Raw genomic sequence first — 20,174 nt, 5'->3', positions numbered from 1 at the left:
CCAGTATGCGTGGCTACTGTCGTAAGTTTTCTATCAGCTGGCGTTGGAGAGTGGTCCATTGGGGACTGCAAATACCTGCCCTCTGTGTACTGCCCAGTTGAGGGACGTCGTCAAGAGAGGAATTGCAGCAGCTGGCTCACATTACATCTGTACTCACAGAGCAAAATGGATTCCTCTTTTATCCTTACTTTTCTTGGTTTAATTCCATTTGTAACATTACATTAACTGTCCAGTTTTTCCATTTTCCTAGTTTTCTTTTTTGTATGTTTACAAGATAAATTTTCTTTGTGTAGATCAGCGCTGGCCTCGAATCACAGAGATCCACTGCCTTGCTACCCGAGAGCTGGAATTACGGGTGTGCACCACCCTGCCTGGATGCTTACCTATTTTTTTTTAATGATTCATTTTTAAAATTTCATGTGTGTTGCACACCTGAGGTATATGTGTCCTGTGGCTGATCCCCTGGAGCTTGAGTTGGGGGTTGGGATTGTAAAGCTGCCTCATGTGGGTACTGGAATCTAACTGACTCCAGAAGAGGCCTATGTACCTTTTACTTTAAAGTATTTTAATTATGTAATAACACGTTGCGTCATGAACTGTCTAGACATTAGCTTAAGGAGAAAGAATTTCTTTGATTCACTGTCCAAGAATATATCAAATCCCAGTGAGGAAGGCCTGAGAGAACTAGTCACATGGTATCTGCGCACAGGAAGCAGAGAAGGATGATGGGCACTATACTGAGCTTGTCTTTTTCTGCAGGTCCATGACCCAAGCCACTACAGAATGGTTGTGTCCTTATTCGGGTAGGGAAGGCCTTTTCCACTTCAGCTTGACCTAATCACAGATAATGCCCTCACAGGCATGGTTCCTGTGTACTTCTTAAATGCCAGAGTCCTTTCTTCAACCCTAATGTCTATTTGCATCATCTTTTCCTTTTTTTTTTTTAAACTTCAGGATGAAACCAGTTTACTATAAACAAATGGTTTCCTACCCAAAATCATTCTCTTTTTAATGTATTTTTATATCTATAACTTGTAGGCAAGTGCAAAATCCTGTTATGGCGGAGTCTCTGTAATGCCACCTTTCCCTTTTGAGAAAGGCGATGTGGGGTGACGCTCAGGAGTTATTAGGAATTTATTTCATAACAGTTTACTAGGTCAGGCACCAAGTAGCGAGGATCTGGTGTTGAGTTGAGGGTTTGGCTTTTTATTTTGGGCCCTTTTATTTCTGATGTTTTTGTCTGTATAAGAAGATAACAAGGTGTTTTGAGATTTTTAGACATAGCATAATGAAGGGCTTAGCCAGGATGACGGCCATAAATGTGTGTCTGAGGGAAACCCGTGTATGAGAGACTTTGTAGAGAGAATCAGTTTTAGTTATTGTAATATTGAGTACTGGTAAATCTGTTGAGCAAGTTAGAAAGCTTTCCTATTAATGTGTTTTATTTCCACTGGTGACTTAACCTTCCAGTAAGTAGACTGTCTGATTCTCTCCTTACCCCCCTGATATGTGTGTGATCCCATATCTCTGAGTGTGAACCTCATGGTTCTGGTATGGACAAATGCTGCTACTTGATGTTTTGAGATCCTTTATTGCTGTCCTTGGCTGGTCTCCTCCCCACACTTCCACTTACCTGAACTAAAACTTCCCTTCTGTATTCTGACAGTTTATGATTGAGAAACAAACTGACAGGAGACCGGTCAGCATGGGTAGTGGAAAGGGGGAGACATACAATTTTGTGTGTGTATACACATGGGAATATCACAGGAGGGGGCAGATAATTGAACTTAACAGAACTTTTGAGTGCAGGTTACCAGTTTCTGGCAGGAAGATGTTAGTAAGCTGTGGGTTTTTGAATGATTCGACACGTGGAAGAGGAAGCTTTCCTTTTTGGGGGACAGTTTTTGTGGTTTTATTTAATTACAAATAAAACACATACTCAAGCCATCCACTCATTTTCTTCGCTGCGTAGCCTGGTGTTGGGATTGGTGACTCTGACGGCCAGCTGTGCTGCTCTTTCTATGATGGCTTTTCAGTTCTAGGAGGAAACATTGTGAGCAATCTCAGCATAGTAAGATTTGTTGCACATCAGCAGAACTTCCAGTTCCTTGACATTGTGGACCAGAAACTTCCAGAAGCCGCAAGGTAGCATGTGCTTGGTCGTCTTGTTGCTCCCATAACCAATGTTGGGCATCAGGATCTGGCCCTTGAGTCTTGTCTGCACCCTGTTGTCCATACCTCTTGGTTTCTACCAGTTTTGCTTAATTTCGACATATCGGTCTGACTGGTGCCTGATGAACTTCTTGGTCCTCTTTTTGACGATCTTGGGCTTCACCAGAGGCTGGAGGGCAGCCATGATGCTGCAAAAGAGATGGCAGCAGAGGAAGAAGGAAGAGACCCCCGAGGAAGCTTTTCTTAGTGCACACACAGTCACGTGTGGGCTCCAAGTTGCTCTCTGAATAGGTGATAGCCTGTGAGACTCTAGTGTGGTATTAAACTCTAGTGTCTTTCCTGTAATAAGATAGTTACTAGACCCGATTTTAGGTAGGGTAAAGGGCTCATACAAAGCCTCTTTTTGTATCTGCTGTCAGTTAACTTAGATAAGCATACATTTCGTTTGTAAAAAATGGTTTTTAGGAACCACCAGGTGTCTCTTGACCCTCTGAGTGGCCACTGCAGTGTGCAGAACGTGTGGACTTTTCCTGTTCTGCCTTGGTTTCTTCATTCCTCCCTGCCACCTTTCCCTAGAGTCCGCGCGCGTCGGTGCGTCCTACAAACGGCAGAATGAAGCAAATCCAGGAAGAGGTGAGTTTGGAACTAGGTTCTGATCTGGAATCTTGAAGGGGTGGGAGGCTTGGTGTGAGAAGTTACTTGAAATGGGAGAAGTGTCTTACTGCTGTCTATCTAGTTCACTGTCCCCAGGGCTGTGAAGCAACACAGCCAGGTAGTTGGTTGGTTGTCTGGGCCAGCCATTCCTGAACAGCTGCCACAGGAGGATTGAGCCTGTAGAATGAGTCTGTTGGCAGTGGGAGCTAGGGATTTCTGCTTCCTTTGCGACTTCGCTGTCGTCTGTGTTTATGTCTTTGTTCCTTGCTTTTTGCTTGTCCACTCGTTTATACAGCAGGTATAAATGAGTGTGCGTGATAAGCCGTGTCTCTGCCCACAGCAATCCTCTGCTTCTGCGTACCGAGATTAGTTGATGTCTGCTTCCTTTAGCCATTGAGCGTCTGAGATCAAGAAAGGTTCTAGGGTCGTACCTGGCCTGGCAAAGTCTGAGACTGTTATGTGTTGTTGCTATTTCTTTCCTGTATTCTAGCTGATGCAAATTGAGTATGTAATTGGCACAAGGGTTTTGCTCTGACCGTCCCGTAGCTCCCTATCCCTGAGACTTTTAACAGTTAGATGAGCCACATACAAGGTACTATATGAGGTAATAGGTGGGGCTGAGTACAGAATTGAAAGGAGATGCTTGAAGGGTGAGAATGGCCAGTGGCCAAAGGGACCATTTCCCCAGCTACATTTAAACAAAGACTTTTCTAGCATTTCAGTTTGCCTGGAAGAGTGTTTACCTGCACAAGAGATGAAAAAAGCCCATTTACACTAACTCTTACAGTAAGTGTGTGTCTATCTCCTTTGGCTACACAGTGATTTTCAGACCCTGTGGGTAGTCCGCATGTCAGTCTCCGGTGAGAACAGAAACTCACATGCCATTTTTGACCATTGCTCGGATTTTCCAGTTTAGTTATTAGTTTTATGTTGTGTTGGGGAGAGGGAGTCTATCCCCAAAGAGTGACCTACAGGCCTACTCACACACAACTAGCTACCTAACGTAAGTATGCCTTTAGTTAGCCTGGACTGTGCTCATTGGCTCAGTACCTCATCTTTCAAAGGAATGGTTAAGAGAATTAGGTAAAGAAGACATTGTACCCAACGTGTAGTAAAATAAGGTTGCGTTCTACCTGACTTCAAGTGCTGACTCATGTTCTAAATCCTCAGGCTGAGGAGACTGTAGCTCCCAAAAAGTTCATACTTGTTCTTCTAGGACAGTGGTTCTCAACCTTCCTAATGCTGCAACCCTTTAGTATAGTTCCTTATTTTGTGGTGACCTCCAACCATAAAACTATTTCAATTGCTACTCCATAACTAGTTTTGTTACAGTTATGGATTATAATATAAATATTTGGTATGCAGAATATCTGATATGTGATTTCCCCCCCCCCCCCAAAAGGGTCACGACCCACAAGTTGGGAACCTCTGCTTTAGGAGCTTTTGACAGTAGGGTAGACTTTACAGTGCTGTAAATTTAATTTACCACATGCATTGGGAATACATTAAGGAATGCCTGAAATGTGTTCTTGGCTATTGGAGATTGTCAGGATGGTTGTATCAGGTTTGTTTGTTTGTTTGTTTTAATTTGGTTATTTATCTTAAAAATAGGGTCTCACTATTCAGCCTTGGCTGGCCTGGAACTTGTGGTACCAGGATTATAGTACTACAAGAGTCTTAGGCTTCTGTTGAGACTTCAAAACTGGAATACTAAACTTCGAGCAGGGCTTGCCCCTCACTCAGCCTCAGTGCTATTGAAGCCGATGATTCTGTTGATGGGTGGGGCTGCCACTCATAGAAGGCATCCATCATTTTTGACATTGGTCACTGAAAACAATCAGAATATCTTTACACACTGCCCAGTGCCAGGGTGGGAAGAACACAGTGTCCCTGGCTGAGAGTCTTCAGGGCCTTGGGAAGAGCTGCCTAACACCAACTACCCTAGGTGGTTGAAAGCCTGAGGCTCCAGAGCTTGCTTAACTGGCTTTGCTGCACTGCAGGTGGCTTGGCGGCTGCTTTTGCTCTTGCCGACTCTCCTGGATTTCCCCCTTTCTAGGCTTTGACAGCATTTGTGTGGCCACTTTCTAAAAAACTTTGTGTAGTAATATTGGTAATTTTCCCAGAATTTAAGATTACAGGCGTGATTAGAAGTTAAAAACATATTAGTAAGATGTTTTAAACCCAGGAACAGCTTACTTTTAGTAGTTTTTAAAACTGCTATTAAAAAGTTTAAATAAATTAGCTTAACTAAATTAGCTAACTAAAAACTAAATTTGATTAATTAAGGTTTTGGTTGTTGAACCTGCTAAAGTAATATTCATATTTTCTGGCTTATGTTTCTACTAAAAATGGTTCCTTGCAGCTTCATGTAAGTATCTGAAATGACTAATAGTAGTGACTTTATCTCACAAAGATTTATTTTAAACAAAAATACTTGTTAACATCAGTCATGCTTGGCTCTGGATCAGTTTTCTGAATTAATGGGTTTCTAAATTCTTTTAAATAGTGTGAATGTTTAGGAGTATCTGGTAAATTTCCTGTGGCTAGCACTCTTCGAACTACCCCTTAACTGACTGTTCTGTGTGTCTGCATACTAACTATAATAACATTACATGTACGTACATTGTCATATATTAAAGATTATCAGCAACAGAAAATGGCAGGAACACTGCCCAGGGCCACAGTGGGTAGAGCAGAGCTGTCCCTGGCCCAGAGCCTTTGCTGTCAGAGAGGTCCTGAATTTGAGACCTTGGAAGAGCTCTTGTTTACTGCCATGCCAGGTGGATAGAAGCCTGTCTCTGAAGCTTGCTGAGCATAGCAAGGAAGTTTGAGGAGACACTCTAATTAAAGTGTGTTTGCCTTCATCAGCATTTCTATAGTTACACTTACCAGAGGCATTGGTGTGGCTAGACCTCCATTTATGACATTATTTCATTCTACATTACTTTAATGTTTTGTGATGTTACTAAAAGAGGTAGATTTTGATGTTAAAATAATAATGCGATTAAAAATTCCAGTGTTAAATTGCATATGACTTTCCTATTCATCTACAAAATTAGAAGTGGAAAATAACATCTTACATTGTTTCTTTTCCTGTATTCTTTCTTGACATTGTTACATAGGTAAAGAGAGATCCATCCAGTCTGTGAAAACTTCAAGAGATACTTCTCCCTCAAGTTCTTCAGCAGTTTCTTCATCCAAGGTTTGTTACTTTTCAAAAGTTAGGTAGAAACACAATGGAAAGATGATGGGGTGCCCAGCACAAACATTACCATGGACTCCTATGGTGCTAATGAACCTATCTGAAAGCTTGAATCTTATGTCATCACAACTTGAAAATATTACAGAAGCCAAAATAAATCATCGTTTTTTTCTCATTAATATTTTCCTATAGGGTTTCTATGTAGTCTTTGCTCATTTTCACCATAAACAAATAGAAATAGATATTTAAATAGAGTGTATATTCATAGGATTTGCTTTTATTTGGGAAACTGAGGACATACGCAGATGCTTAACATGTACTTAAAAATTGCTTAATTTTAATATTCAGCATTTTCTCTTACTAACTCCGAAGGGTTGGTAGGTTTAACTCTTGGTTCTATAGGAAAATCAGGATTCAGGAGCCAAATAATTAAAGTGGCAGTTGCTGCTCGTAGGCCGTTTCCCAGCACCTCAAAGTGCCCTGGGAAGGCAGTGCCCATGTCTCTACTTTGTTACCTTTATCAGCCCCACGCCCCTTCTTTTGCTCATAACTTGCTCTAGATATTCTTTACTTTTTGTTCTTGGTTTGTTTTTAATGTTTTTGACTTTTTAGCAGAAATAGTTATTACCTGACAATCTGGTGTAGGTCTATAAGGACAGCAGTCTGTCAGTCTGAGGGGAAAAAGTGATCTTTCTGTGACAGATTTTATCACGAGGGTCCTGTCAGAAATTCTGGATTCTGGAATGTCAGGTAGGTGCTTTGTTTTGTTTTTTTTTTTCCTTTCCTTTGGCAGTGGGTGGACTTGCAGTCCTTGCCCTTGATGGTGGACAGAAATTTTTCCCACCTACATTCCCGACCGTAGAAAGCCAAGTCTTTGAAGCATTTGTCTTTAAGTGTTTTTGATATTGGCCGTTACTAAGTAGTGGCCCAGGCTGGTCTTTATAACCCTGCACCCACCTCCTGAATTATTGGATTACCTTCTCAGATGAGGGCGTTTTCTTGCAAGCGTTACGGCTTTTTTAGAAAGGGTAGATAAAAGATGAAAAGGATACTGTGGTAGGTTTTGCTTTATTTTCTACAAAAAACTCATAAATCACTAGCTTGGAATTGCTCTATAATTCTTCTGAAAACATAAGCCTCTCTTAAAAATTAATATACATTATTTTCTTGAATATGCTTTTATTTTCTTTATATTTGATGACTTATATTTCTAATAATGTCTTAGGATCCTGTTTTAACCTCTTGGGGGGGGTAGGCACCTTATGCCTGTAGTCCCCACTTGAAGGCTGAGTCAAGAGGATTGTATAAGCATGAGCCAGCCATGGCTGCAGATTGAGACCCAAAACCTTATGGATGGGTAGAGAATTGAAATGAGGGCTTTAAGCTTACCTAGTGGCTGTGCAATATACTTTGGAGGTAAGCTTCAAATTCTGTCTTCTGAAGGCTTAATAATTTTAGTCTGAAATGAGGTGATATTAGAGAGATCTGTGGAATATAAGCCTGATGATCTGTATGCTGTGCATGGGAGCCATGCAGGGAGCATCACATGCAAGGCTTCAGCCCCCTCCTCCAATTGTGCACTGCAGTGCAGAGAGGCCTAGAACCTCAGGCTGACTTTGGTTGGCTGTCTTCTTTTGTTTTGATTTTTGTTTCTTTAAAAGATTTAAAAAATTTTAAATTATGTATGTGCCTGGGTTTTGTACGTGAGTGCTAGTGCTGGAGATTAGAGGCTTCAGAGTCCCTGGAACTGGAGTCACAGGTGATTGTGAGCCACCACATGGGTGCTGGGAATGAAATTCAGGTCTTCTGTAAGAGCATTATGCACTAAGCTGTTTTAGCCATTTCTCCAACCACCAAAACTGTCTTAAGCAGACCAGTTTTCTGCTGTGGCTGCCTCTAGACCGTGTGATTGCCCTGTGATGAGCTTTCTCAGGCAGACGTGGATATGTTAGAAAAGACCTCTTTTATGGCTTCCCTTTATTTTGCTCATTTTGATTTCTTGTTATAAAATGACAGAAAACTTTTTGGAGCCATTCCTAAGTTTACAGAGACCTGCAGTTTTTCTGAATAATTAAGTAAAACTAGTCAAGTTATTTGGAGGAAAAAATGTTTCATTCCCAACATTGTGTTTTTATATCATGGTGAATATGACCCATGGTCAGCCTGTAGTGCCCTGAGTATTTGTTAGTGAGCTTAGACAGGCTACCATCCTTCTGTTCTTGTCTTCTAATGTGAGGTAGTGCGGCCTGCCCAGGTCCCTTCCGTAGAGTTCTTTGGTTGGTGTATAGAAGTTCTTCATAGCAGTGTACCAGTACTCCTGAGGTGGTTTTGGTTTGTTTGTTTTCATTGGAGCTGTACATTTAGCAAGGTTTTCTGGGCTGTTGAATAGAACCAGTACAGGGTACATGTTACAGAAGGGCAGCTTGCATGACAGTGGCTGGGTAGGCTGTGGCTTGATGCCCCATCTGAGCCAAAGAAGCCAGGCTCAGATATCTATAGAGGATGCCAGCCACAGCACTGCCCTTCCCTTGACTTCATGTGTAGGCTACCTGTTGGAAGGTTCCACGAGCCTACCCAGTCAGTCCTTCCTGGAGGCTGCCTTAAAGACCCACAGAGCCATATTTCTTAGTTGATGCCATATCCCACCAAGCTGAAAAATCAAGATTCATCATTATAGAGTGTCATCTGGAAAGAGTAGATATTTATAGTCCCTGCTACCCCTTAGAGAAGTGAGAGAGAGGCTCAGATTAGGGGTGATGGCACATGGTTGGAAAACATTGTTGTAAGAAATACGATGGAGGATCTTAGAAGGGTTTTTAATATGCTCTGTAGCCTCACTTACTTATTGGCCTACAGCGCCATCCCGTTTCAGAATTTAGGGAGCTAGAAAGCCATTTTCTTTGTCTTTATATTTCTGCCATGAACTCACTAATCTTTTTCAAATATGTCTTAGTATAATCGATTTGTCAGTGGTGTGCATGGTGGTGTTTGCCTTTAATCCCAGCACTTAGGAGGTAGAGGCAAGTGGATCTCTGAATTTGAGGCCAGCCTGGTCTACAGAATGAGTCCAGGACAGCCATAGCTGCACAGATAAACTTTGTCTCAAATAATAAAAACAGGGACTGGAGAGATGGCTCAGAGGTTAATAGCACTGCCTGCTTTTCCAAAGGTCATGAGTTCAATACCCAGCAACCACATGGTAGCTCACAATCATCTATAATGAGATCTGGTGCCCTCTTCTGGCCTGCAGGCCAGAATACCGTATACATAATAAATAAATAAATAAATCTTTTTTAAAACCAACAAAGAAAACCCCAAAAACAAAGAAAAGGAATCACAGATTTCAAAGATAACATATCTGGGCCTTTCTTACACGTTAAGGATTTACCTTAGGGTCGAGAAATGGCTCAGCAGTTAGGAACACTGGTGCCTCTTCTAGAGGACCCGAGGTTGATTCCTTCTACCTACATGGTGGCGTACAGTCTTAGACATTTCTAATTCCAGGGAATACAGTGCCCTGTTCTGGCTTCTGGGTGGGGCGCCAAGCTCACATGTGAAGCCCAGACATACATACAGGCAAAACAAAACAAAACAAAACAAATCCCTTCTTAAACATTAAAAAATAAAAGCATTCTTAGAAAAAATTTACCTCAATGAACTTTAACCATTTTAAAGTTTAATTTGAACATAATTAAAGAATGTTGTAATCAGCATGATGTTATATGCATCCTGCATACAATTTGTATATATTTTGTTTTTTGCACTGGTCCTTTAGATGAATGAAAAAGGGATATTGCTTGCTCTCAATGCAGTGTGCTTCTTGATGTTAGAGGCCTTTAAGAATGCTAACCAAGAGCCGGGCATGGTGGTGCACACCTTTAGTTCCAGCACTCGGGAGGCAGAGGCAGGTGGATCACTGTGAGTTCAAGGCCAGCCTGGTCTACAAAGCGAGTCCAGGACAGCCAAGGCTACACAGAGAGATCCTGTCTTAGGGGGAAAAAAAGAAAAAAGAATGCTAACCAAGATGTCTTTCTGTTTCTCCTAGGTGTTAGACAAACCTAGCAGGCTAACTGAGAAGGAACTTGCTGAGGCTGAAAGCAAGTGGGCTAGCGAGAAATTGGAGAGAAGTCAGATGAAAATAACTTGGGTGAAATTGCTGAGTTTGAGGTATGGTGTAATTTCATCTTTGTTTCACATCTGAAGGTTTTGTCTGAATTTTAAAGTGGATAGAGGTCTATCGTGGTGCCACACCCTATAACCCCAGCATGTAGGAGGTGTGGGCAGAGCATCCTCAAGCTCATTCTCAGGGCATGTACGAGGACCTGGTGTACATGAAATCCTATCTTAAACAAAAAAGACAAAGCAAAAAGCAAAAACAAAATGAAAAATACTTGCTTTGTTTTAGTTACCTCAGCATGTACTTGGGGAAATATTTTTGTGGATTATTGGATTTACCACAAAGTAGGAGTGTTGAAAAGGGTATTTGGTGATGATTGTAATGGAAGACTTCTTTTTTTAATTTTGCTTTGGTGGGTGGTGGTGATGCACTCCTAATTCTGGCACTTGGGAGACAGAGGCAGTTGGATCTCTGAGTTCCAGGACAGCCAAGGCTACACGGAGAAACTGTGTCTCTTTAAACAAAACCAAAATCAAAGCAAAAATAATTTTTTGCTTTGCTTCTCTCACCCCTCTTGCATCTGGGGATCAAGCCTAGGGGCTGTTGCTTACATCTCCAACCCTCATGAAAGGTGTTACAGTAGACAGGATTGTTCAGTGTGTAACAGTTCTAACCCACACCTTGATGCATCCTAAGAGGATCATTCCCCAAATGCCTCCTGCATAGTGTGCATGGGTCAAACGGTTAGACAAGTCCAGAAAGACTGGCTTATGAATGTCTGAATTTTCTCCCTTTTGTTTGTTTTGTGTGTGTGCATGCTGGTTTGTTATTTAGGTAATAATCTCTTAAACAGCTCAAAGTTTTTTGATTTAGGTGTAGAGATATTTTTGTGTATCTTAAGTAAATACGTCGAATACATCAAGCTATTCTAAGCACTTAATAATACTTGTAGCATAGATGGGAAATGTTGGATTATTTACTTAATGTTGATTATTGTAATAATTTAGACTAAGTTTTTATAAACAGAAGATACATGTACTTCAGAGGTCCAACTTGAGAGTTAGACTAACTTCTTGTTTATTTAGTTTTTTGGTATGTAAGGAAGGTTTCACTTACACATGAATACGTATGGTCTAGTCATCTGTCTTCGTATAAGACCTAGTCAGATGACCTCCAGTCGCCAGACCTTGAGCTGCAAATACCTTCACCCCCTAGTAATCTAGCTTGCCTTTTTTTTTTTTAATTGTGTGTGTGTGTGTGTGTGTGTGTGTGTGTGTTGTGAGTGGTGAGTGTATGCTACTAAGTATATGGACGTCAGTGAACAACGTTTTGGAGTTCTCTCTGTCCACTGTGGGATGCAGGGGTCAGACTTGAGTCATCAGGCACTTGTGCCTGCTAAACCATTTGCCAGCTCCATTCTTTTTGCCTTACTTGCTTTTTGATTCTTACAAAATCTCCTGTTACCCATGATTGTGCATTATGCTCCCAAACTTGAGTCTTTTGAGTGTATGATAGTGTGTTGTTCACTTGTGCAGCTGAACCAGGATACCTGAGACTGGGCAGTTGATGCAGTCCAGAACTTCTTATAGTCCAGGATTCAGGGAAGCCCAAGGTCAAGGTGCTGTTAGCTTCCATACTCTGGAGGGAGGAGAGCTGCTCCTCACATGACCAAATAGCAGAGGGCTCACCCCTGACATTGCCTTTGGGTGCATCTTTTAAATTGTATTTTAATTTTCATTGAAAATCTCATACATATACAATGTATCTTGATCATATGTATTGTTCAATCTCTTCCTCCATTCTGACCACAGCTGGGCTTCTGAACATATCTCCTCTTTCCTTCCCAGCTTTTTGTTGTCGCATTTTTGTTTTTGTTTAAACCCAGTGAGTCTAGTTTGTGCTGCCCAGGTACACATGGGTCATTACTAAGACTTGAAATGCCCATCAGTGGCCATGTACTCCCCTATCTCTGAATGCACCCTGATGGCCTGTCTCTTAGCTTCCCAGCTTCCATATGTACTCCAGTTAAGCACACAAAATGAAGGATTTGTAGCATTTGTCTTTTGGTGCCTGTGTGACCTCAGTATAATTTTTTCAAGTTCCATTACCTGTATACTTCATGATTTTTCTTTACAGTTGAGTGATGTTCAGTTGTGCTTGTGTACCACATTGATATTTATCAGGAGATGGACATCTAGCTTGATTCTGCTTCTTTGCCGTTGTGAACAGAGTGGCGGTAGACATGGGTGCACAACTCTCTCTGTAACAATATAAAGTCCCTAGGGCTTATGCCCAAGAGAGGCATAGTGGGGTAAAATGGGAGTTCTATTTCTAGTTCTCGTTTTATTGTGTTGTGTTGGTTTTTTGTTGTTTGTCTTTTGGGAGAGTTGTAGATCAACGTTTGAAGTGGCTACTACTTTACGCTCTCACCAGCAGTGTTAGGGGTCCCTGCGTCCTCACAGCTACCACCATTTGTTGCCATTTCTATTTTTGGTGGTGGTGGTCACTCTGAGGTGAGGTAGGATTTTAGAATAGATTTCATTTGCATTTCTGTTATAGTTAAGAATGTTTACTAGCCATTTGGAGATCTTTTAAGAAATTGGAGTTTCATAACCCATTTTAAAATTGAGTTGTTTTCTTTATGTTTTTCAGTACTTTGTGTATGGTAGACACTAATCCTTTGTTCCATGTCTAGCTTGCAAAGATTTCTCTCCCATTCTCTTGGGTTCCTCTTCACTGCTTGACAGTTTCCTTTGCTGTACATAAGTGTTTTTGTTTCACGAGATCTTGTCTGTCGGTTGCTAGCCTTATTTTCTGCATTACCAGGCGCTATTCAGAAAGTCTCTACCTGTGCCTGTTTGTCGCCATGTACTTCGTACTTTTCCTTCTATCACAGTGATTCTCAGTGGTGGCCACACTGAGGGGGCAAATGACTCTTCCACGGAGGTTGCCTAAGGCAGTAAGAAAACAGCTATTTATATGATGATTCATAATCATAGCAAAAGTAGTTATAAAGTATGAGGCTGAGAAGCTTCTGTAAGGCAGGAGACACTGTCAAGAGAACAAAGCGACAGCCTACAGACTGGGAAAAGATCTTCACCAACCCTACATCTGACAAAGGTCTAATATCCAAAATATATAAAGAACTCAAGAAATTAAACACCACCAAACCTAATAACCCAATTGAGAAATGGGGCTTGGAACTAAACAGAGAATTCTCAACAGAGGAATATCAAATGGCTGAGAAACACTTAAAGAAATGCTCAGCCTCTTTAGTCATCAGGGAAATGCAAATCAAAACAACTCTGAGATTCTATCTTACACCCATCAGAATGGCTAAGATCAAAAATTCAAGTGACACCACTTGCTGGTGAGGATGTGGGGAGAGAGGAACCCTCCTTCATTGCTGGTGGGAATGCAAACTAGTACAGCCACTTTGGAAATCTATCTGGTGCTATCTCAGAAAAATGGGAACAGGGCTTCCTCAAGACCCAGCTATTCCACTCCTTGGAATATACCCAGAAGATGGTCCAGCACACAACAAGAAAATTTGCTCAACCATGTTCATAGCAGCCTTATTCATAATAGCCAGAACATGGAAACAGCCTAAGTGTCCATCAGTAGAAGAATGGATAAAGAAACTGTGGTACATATACACTATGGAATACTACTCAGCTATTAAAAACAAGGAATTCCCAAAATTTGTGGATAAATGGATTGAGCTAGAAATGATCATAATGAGTGAGTTAACCTAGAAGCAGAAAGACTCAAATGGTATATACTCACTTATATCTGCATACTAGTCCAAGGGGCATGTCCCAGGAAAGCCTTCACTTACCAGGAAACTGGGACAGAGGGGAGGACATCCTATTGGGACTCTAGATGAGAGAAGCTTGGGAGAATAGCAAAGTAGAAGAATCCAGAGGGTCCTAGAAACCTACAAGTAGAACATTATGATAGGCAGATTTGGGCCCAGGGGTCCCGCTCAAACTAAGGCACCAGCCAAGGACAATACAGGCGGTAAACTTTAAAGCCCTACCCAGATCTAGCCAATGGTCAGAACATTCTCCACAGTTGAGTGGAGAGTGGGATATGACTTTCTCACGTACTCTGGTGCCTCACATTTGACCATGTCCCCTGGAGGGAGAGACCTGGTGGCACTCAGAGGAAGAACAGCAGGTTGCCAAGAAGAGACTTGATACCCTATGAGCATATACAGGGGGAGGTAATTCCCCTCAGGAACAGTCATAGGGGAGGGGAATAATGGGAAAATGGGAGGGAGGGAAGAATGGGAGGATACAAGGGATGGGATAAACATTGAGATGTAACAAGAATAAATTAATAAAAAAATTTTAAAAAGTAGTTATAAAGTAGTAACGACTAATTTTAGGATTGGGTGGTCACCATGAAATAAGGAACTGTTCTAAAGGGTCACGGCATCAGGATGTTGAGAGCCACTGCTCTAGCAGTTTCAAGGTTTCAGATATTTTGTATCTTGTTACTTTTCTGAAAATATTTGTCAATAAGAATGTGGTGGGGGTGGGATGGGGTGGTGCAGCTGCAGAGAGGGCTCCCTGGCAAAAACATTTTACCCAGTTTGAGTTCTCAGCACTCACAACTACCAGTAACTCCAGCTGATGTCCGTTTCTGGCCCCTATGCGTACTACATGGGCATAGTGCACATACAGACAAGCAGGCACATGGACTTACATAGCTGGTAGGGCATTTGATTGATTAGTTGATATGGGATGGCCCAGCTTATGGGGGTGGGGGAGCGTGTGTCCCCAAAGCAGGTAGTCCTGGGTATATACAAAGGCATGCGAAGCAAGCCAGGAAGCAGTGTTCCTCCATGGTTTGTGCTTTAGTTTCTGCCTTGGCTCCCCTCAGTGCTGGACTGTGAGCAGGATGTGTATAAGTCAAATAAACCCTTTTTCGTGCCCACTGAGAGAATGGTAATAGTGTTTATCACAGCAGTGGAAAGTCCTTAGGGTTTCATGCACAGAATAATATTGTCTGTAAATAAGGATAGTTTGACTTCCTTTTCTATTTATAGCTCTTATTTCCTTTGCATATCTTACTGCTCTAGCTAAGATTTCAAGCTCGGTATTGAAAAGTAGTTGACCCAGTGGACCCCTTGCCTTGTCCCTGATCTTAATGGAATGCTTTGAGTTTTCCTTCATAACACCATGCTTACTGTAGGTTTGTTTATACAGAGATATGCTCTGTCTGTAAGTTCGTGAGACCTTTAATCAGGAAAGGATGCATGTCGTGAGATGATTGTGTGGTTTACATATTTTGAACCAACCCCACATCTCTTGAATAAAGCCAGCTTGGTCCTGATAAATGCTCTTTGATATGGTCTTAAGTTCAGTTTGCTAATATTTTGTTGAGAACTTTTTATCTGTGCTCACCAGGGAGATCCTTGTATTGTGTGTGTGTGTATGTATGTATGTATGGCTGTTGTTGTGACTTTCTCTGGTATTAGTATCAGTATTGGCTTCATAAAAGCACTTTGGAAGACTTCTGGTTTTTTCTACTTTACGGAACAATTTACATAGTACTGGGGTACTGATAGAATCCTGGGGTGAGAACACTGGTTGGGAGACTTTACTACTACTCCTGGCTCATTGCTGCTAATGGACCCTTTCGTCTGTCTAGTTCATCTTTGTTTAATTTTGCTGTGTTTCATACACCTAGAAATTAGTTCATTTCTTCTAGATTCTCCAGTTTGATGTAATAGAGGTTTAAAGTTTTCTATTTATTTATATGTATGAGTTTTTGTCTGAATGTATGTGCCTGGTGCCTTCAGAGGCCAGAAATGGGTATTGGATCCCTTGGGACCAGAATTACAGACCATAACTGCCATGTGGGTGGTAGGAATTGAACCTTGACTTCTGCAAGGGCACTGCTGAGCCATCTCTCTAGCCTCTAGGTAATAGTTTTAAAAGTATATCTTTATGGTTTTCTGAATTTCATGGGTATCTGTTTGCTTCCTTTTTCGTTTCTAGTTTTACAACTTGAGTTTTTCTTTCTCTTGTTTAATTTGGCAAAGCATTTGTCACTGTTTTATTTTTTTTCATAGAACCAGCTCTTTATTTAATTCTTTTAGTTTATGTTTTATTATTTCAGCCCAATTTTTTTTTAAGGAGTAAAATAGAAAATTTTGTATTTATAAGTTATTGTATAATTATATACTAATTATATAAAACGAGTTTCATTATATTTCATACAAATAAGATACTTTGATTTTATTTATATGCCAGTACTTATATTATTCTCCCTCTCACTGGTGCTCTTTTTTCTTTTTTCTTTTTCCTTTTTTTAATTCATTAAGACCTTCATATGTTACAATGTGGTATCATTACATACACTTTCATATCTTTCAAACCTCTCCCCCCAATTTGTGATTTTTCTTTTCTCTTGGGGTGGGGAGTCAGTGGCCACCAGCACATTGAGGAAAGAAGAGCAGAAGACAAGGCACAGGGTTTGGAAGGCCGTGTGCAGACAGAGATTGAACGGGAACCACTCTGGGAATGAGTTCAACTTTAATCAGAGAGAACAAAGGCTGTATAGCCCTTGGGGAGTAGGTGTGGGGCTTCTAGGATAGGTGGTCATAATTTGTTCAAACCAGGAACTTCAAGGATGATTGGTTGCATCTAGCACCATGCTCCTTTCATATGACCGGGAATACAGTACTTAATTACTATAGGTGCAGGGAGCTGTGTCAAGGGCCATTTATCAGATGTGGTTTAGGGCGTCTATGTCTACAGACACTCTCCATATGATGTCAGGCAGAGCTGGAGGCCCTGCTGGGGGAGGGAGTCCTATACCTCCCTCTCAGAATGTCTCTGGACAGGGAGGACTGCAAACTCAAACAGCAGGGTCCTTCCAGCACCCACTTTTATCCCTGATTTTTTAAAAATTAGTTTCTTATGTTTATGGGCGGTTTTGCCTGCATTTACGTCAAAACACAAGGCATTGGATCCCCTGGAACTGAAGTTCTACTTGGTGTGAATTGTCGTGGGTTCTGGAAATCGAATTTGGGTCTTTAGAGGAACAGCCAGTGCTTTTAGCTTTTTGCTGGCTCTCTAGCCCTCAGCCTTGATTTTGATGATCTCTTTTTGTCTGCTATTTGGGGTTTTGTTTGTTCCTTTTTCCCCAAGCGCCTTCGGGTGCATCAGTAGTTACTTGAAATGTCACAAAAAGTTTAAAATTTATTTATTATTATGTATACAGTGTTCTGTCTGCATGTACACCACAGGCCAGAAGAGGGCATCAGATTACATTATAGATGGTTGTGTAGCCACTGTGTCCTTGCTGGGAATTGAACTCAGGACCTTTGGAAGAGCAGGCGGTGTTCTTAACCACTGAGCCATCTCTCCAGACCCACAAATTTTTTTGATGTAGGCACTTGGTTGTGTAAACATTTAGGATTGCCTTTATTGTGTCCCATAGGTTTTGGAACATTGTCTGCAATTCTAGGATTTTTACCCCCTTCTTGATTTCTTCAGTGATCCAATTATCACTCAGTGGTGTTTGTTAAATCTCTGAGTTTGTGTTCTTTCTGTAGTTTCTGTTGCTGGTATCAAGCTTTATCCCTTTCTGGTCAGATGGAATGCAGGTTGTCATGTCATTCTTTCTAGATTTGTTGAGATTTGCTTTGTATTTTAAAATGTGGTCAACTGTGGACAAATTTCTACTGGCTGCTTATAGAAATAGTGTTCTTTAGTGTTCTAGTGAGATGTTTGTGGATGTCTGTTACATCTATTTGGTTTATGATCTCATTTAATTCTAATCCTTCTCCATTGAATTTCTGTCTTTGTCACAACGGAAACACCATGACCGCAGAGCAAGTTGGGGAGGAAAGGGCTTACTCTGCTTACCCTTCCACATTGACGTTCATCTTAAGTCAGGACAGGAACTCAAGTGAGACAGGGACCTGGAGGCAGGGCCTGATGCAGAGGCCATGGAGAGGTGCTGCTTATTGCCTCGATTCCCATGGCTTGCTCAGCCTGCTTTCCTATAGAATCCAGGACCACCAGCCCAGGGATGGCTCTACCTCCCATGGGCTGGGCCCTCTCCCATTGATCACTCACTGAGAAAATGCCTTACAGCTGGTTCTCATGGAGGCATTTTCCCAACTGAGGCTCATTTCTCTCTGACTCTAGCTTGTGTCAACTTGACAGTAAATCAGTCAGAACACCTGTGTATTTGTGTGAAGAGGGTTAGTCTGATTGCTTCTGTATTACTTACCCACTACTGGATTGTTTGTGACAGAACTTACTGGTGTTGCGATGGTGCATTGTTTCTGATGGTTCTGAGTAAAGGAACAAGGAGTTTAGCTTGTGAAGTTGGAGTGTGTCCCCATGCTTTCTCTCACCGCTCCTGTATGCGAGCCTGTGCTCTCATTTATATTTGGGCCCTTTCTTCTCATTGGTCCATATTCATAAATAGATGGTTTAAGGAATAACAATAGGACAGAACCTTTTTAATCTATATCTTAATCTATATTTAGTATTTTATCATAATTTTAGAACAGCATAAGGTTTGGTATTATAAAAATTACAAAAAGTATTAATTATGTCCTCTAGTCTTCACATATGCCTATTATGTATCATGGCAGTGTACATTTTTTTCTTAAAATTGATTAAACAGCACTTTTAATATAATCTTCTCTTGGTGACAACATACACCATCTCAAACACTATCTGTCCTTTAAGAAAATAACTCAAGACTTACTCTATTTTCAAGGAGGGGTCCACAGCACCCTTATTTATTGACCAGACAGAAGAACCCGAGTCAAGCACATCAGATGACCAGCTCAGCAGTCGCTCTAAAGCAATTGCATCAAAAACAAAAGAGATCGAACAGGTAAGAATGCAGTCTTCTATAGACACAGCTGGTGGCTGTGGCTCTGCACTGAATACATATCCTGGCATGTCTTTTCCACTTGTAACTCCAAAGTTCCACTGAACATGTGTAGAGACTAGAGGACGACCTCAGGTGTTCCTTAGTCCCTTTTTTCCCAAGACAGGCCTCACCTTAGTCTACAATCAATGAAGTGGTCAGTCTTGGCCAGCAAGGAAGCTACCATGCACTGGTCTCCATTCCCCGGGCACTAGGATTCCTTTGTTTGGACATGGGGTCTCATACTGTCTTTTGAACTTACTGCAGTCTTGCTGCCTCAGTTGCCAAATGCTCAGTTGCTGGTATGAGCCACTAGTCAGCATTTTTTTCCCTTTAAATTCACTTGATGTGTTTGTTTCCTTGTCTTTCTTTACCACAATAGACCTCACAAGAAGTGGGCCTCTGTTCTGCTTAGTGGTATATCTCTACTTACAGCATGGATTCACATGTAGCTGGCTCATGAGAGTATTTGTTGGATGGATGATGGGTGAAGTCATAACCCCAATAGTGACCTTTGAATGGAGGAGGAGGTTGTCTTTTGTTACTGCCTACCTTGCTTAGGCATCATTCCCAACGGTGTTTAAGGTGTTATTTGAACAGGTGAATGAGTTTAATGTTCTTTTTTTCCTGTGTTGTAGCTCTCTTTTAAAGGTTTATTAATTTTTATTTTATGTGCTTTTGTAGATGAGTGTTTTTCCTAAACACATGTCTGTGCACCACTTGTGTGCTTGGTGCCTTCATAGGGCTGAAGAAGGTATTGGACCCCTTGGAACTGGAGTTGCAGGCAGTTATAAGCTGCTACGTGGGTGCTGGGAATCGAAGCCAGGTCCTCTAAATGAAAGCTAGTGTTCTTAACCACTGAGCCACCTCTATAGCCCCCTCAGTTGTAGGCTCTTTTAAACACAAGTTCTTTTAAGAATGTAACTAGAAGAAACACTTGATTGAAATGCCAGGAAGTATTTTGTGTTGTCATTTATACTGTTTTCGCTGTGTTTCTTCATATTGTTGTTTCAAGCTGATCTCTTGATTGTGAGAAAGTTATTAGGTTATATAAACTAGCTTGATCGTGTACTGAATTAGCACGAAAGCCAATATTTATAGCTCTCTGGAAACCTTGCTTGA

General features: G+C 41.3%; 2 pseudogenes; one reads left to right on the top strand and one right to left on the bottom strand.

The window, feature by feature from the left end:
• Positions 1–1,939: 1,939 nt before the first annotated feature.
• LOC127186183 (60S ribosomal protein L32-like) lies at positions 1,940–2,356 on the bottom strand (annotated as a pseudogene).
• On the top strand, positions 2,355–19,548 carry LOC127186182 (periphilin-1-like; annotated as a pseudogene).
• Positions 19,549–20,174: the final 626 nt, after the last annotated feature.

This window comes from Acomys russatus, unplaced genomic scaffold (genome assembly GCF_903995435.1).
Source record: "Acomys russatus unplaced genomic scaffold, mAcoRus1.1, whole genome shotgun sequence".
NCBI lineage: Eukaryota > Metazoa > Chordata > Mammalia > Rodentia > Muridae > Acomys > Acomys russatus.
Note: the sequence above shows the minus strand (reverse complement) of the source record. Positions and strands in the feature narration are given on the sequence as shown.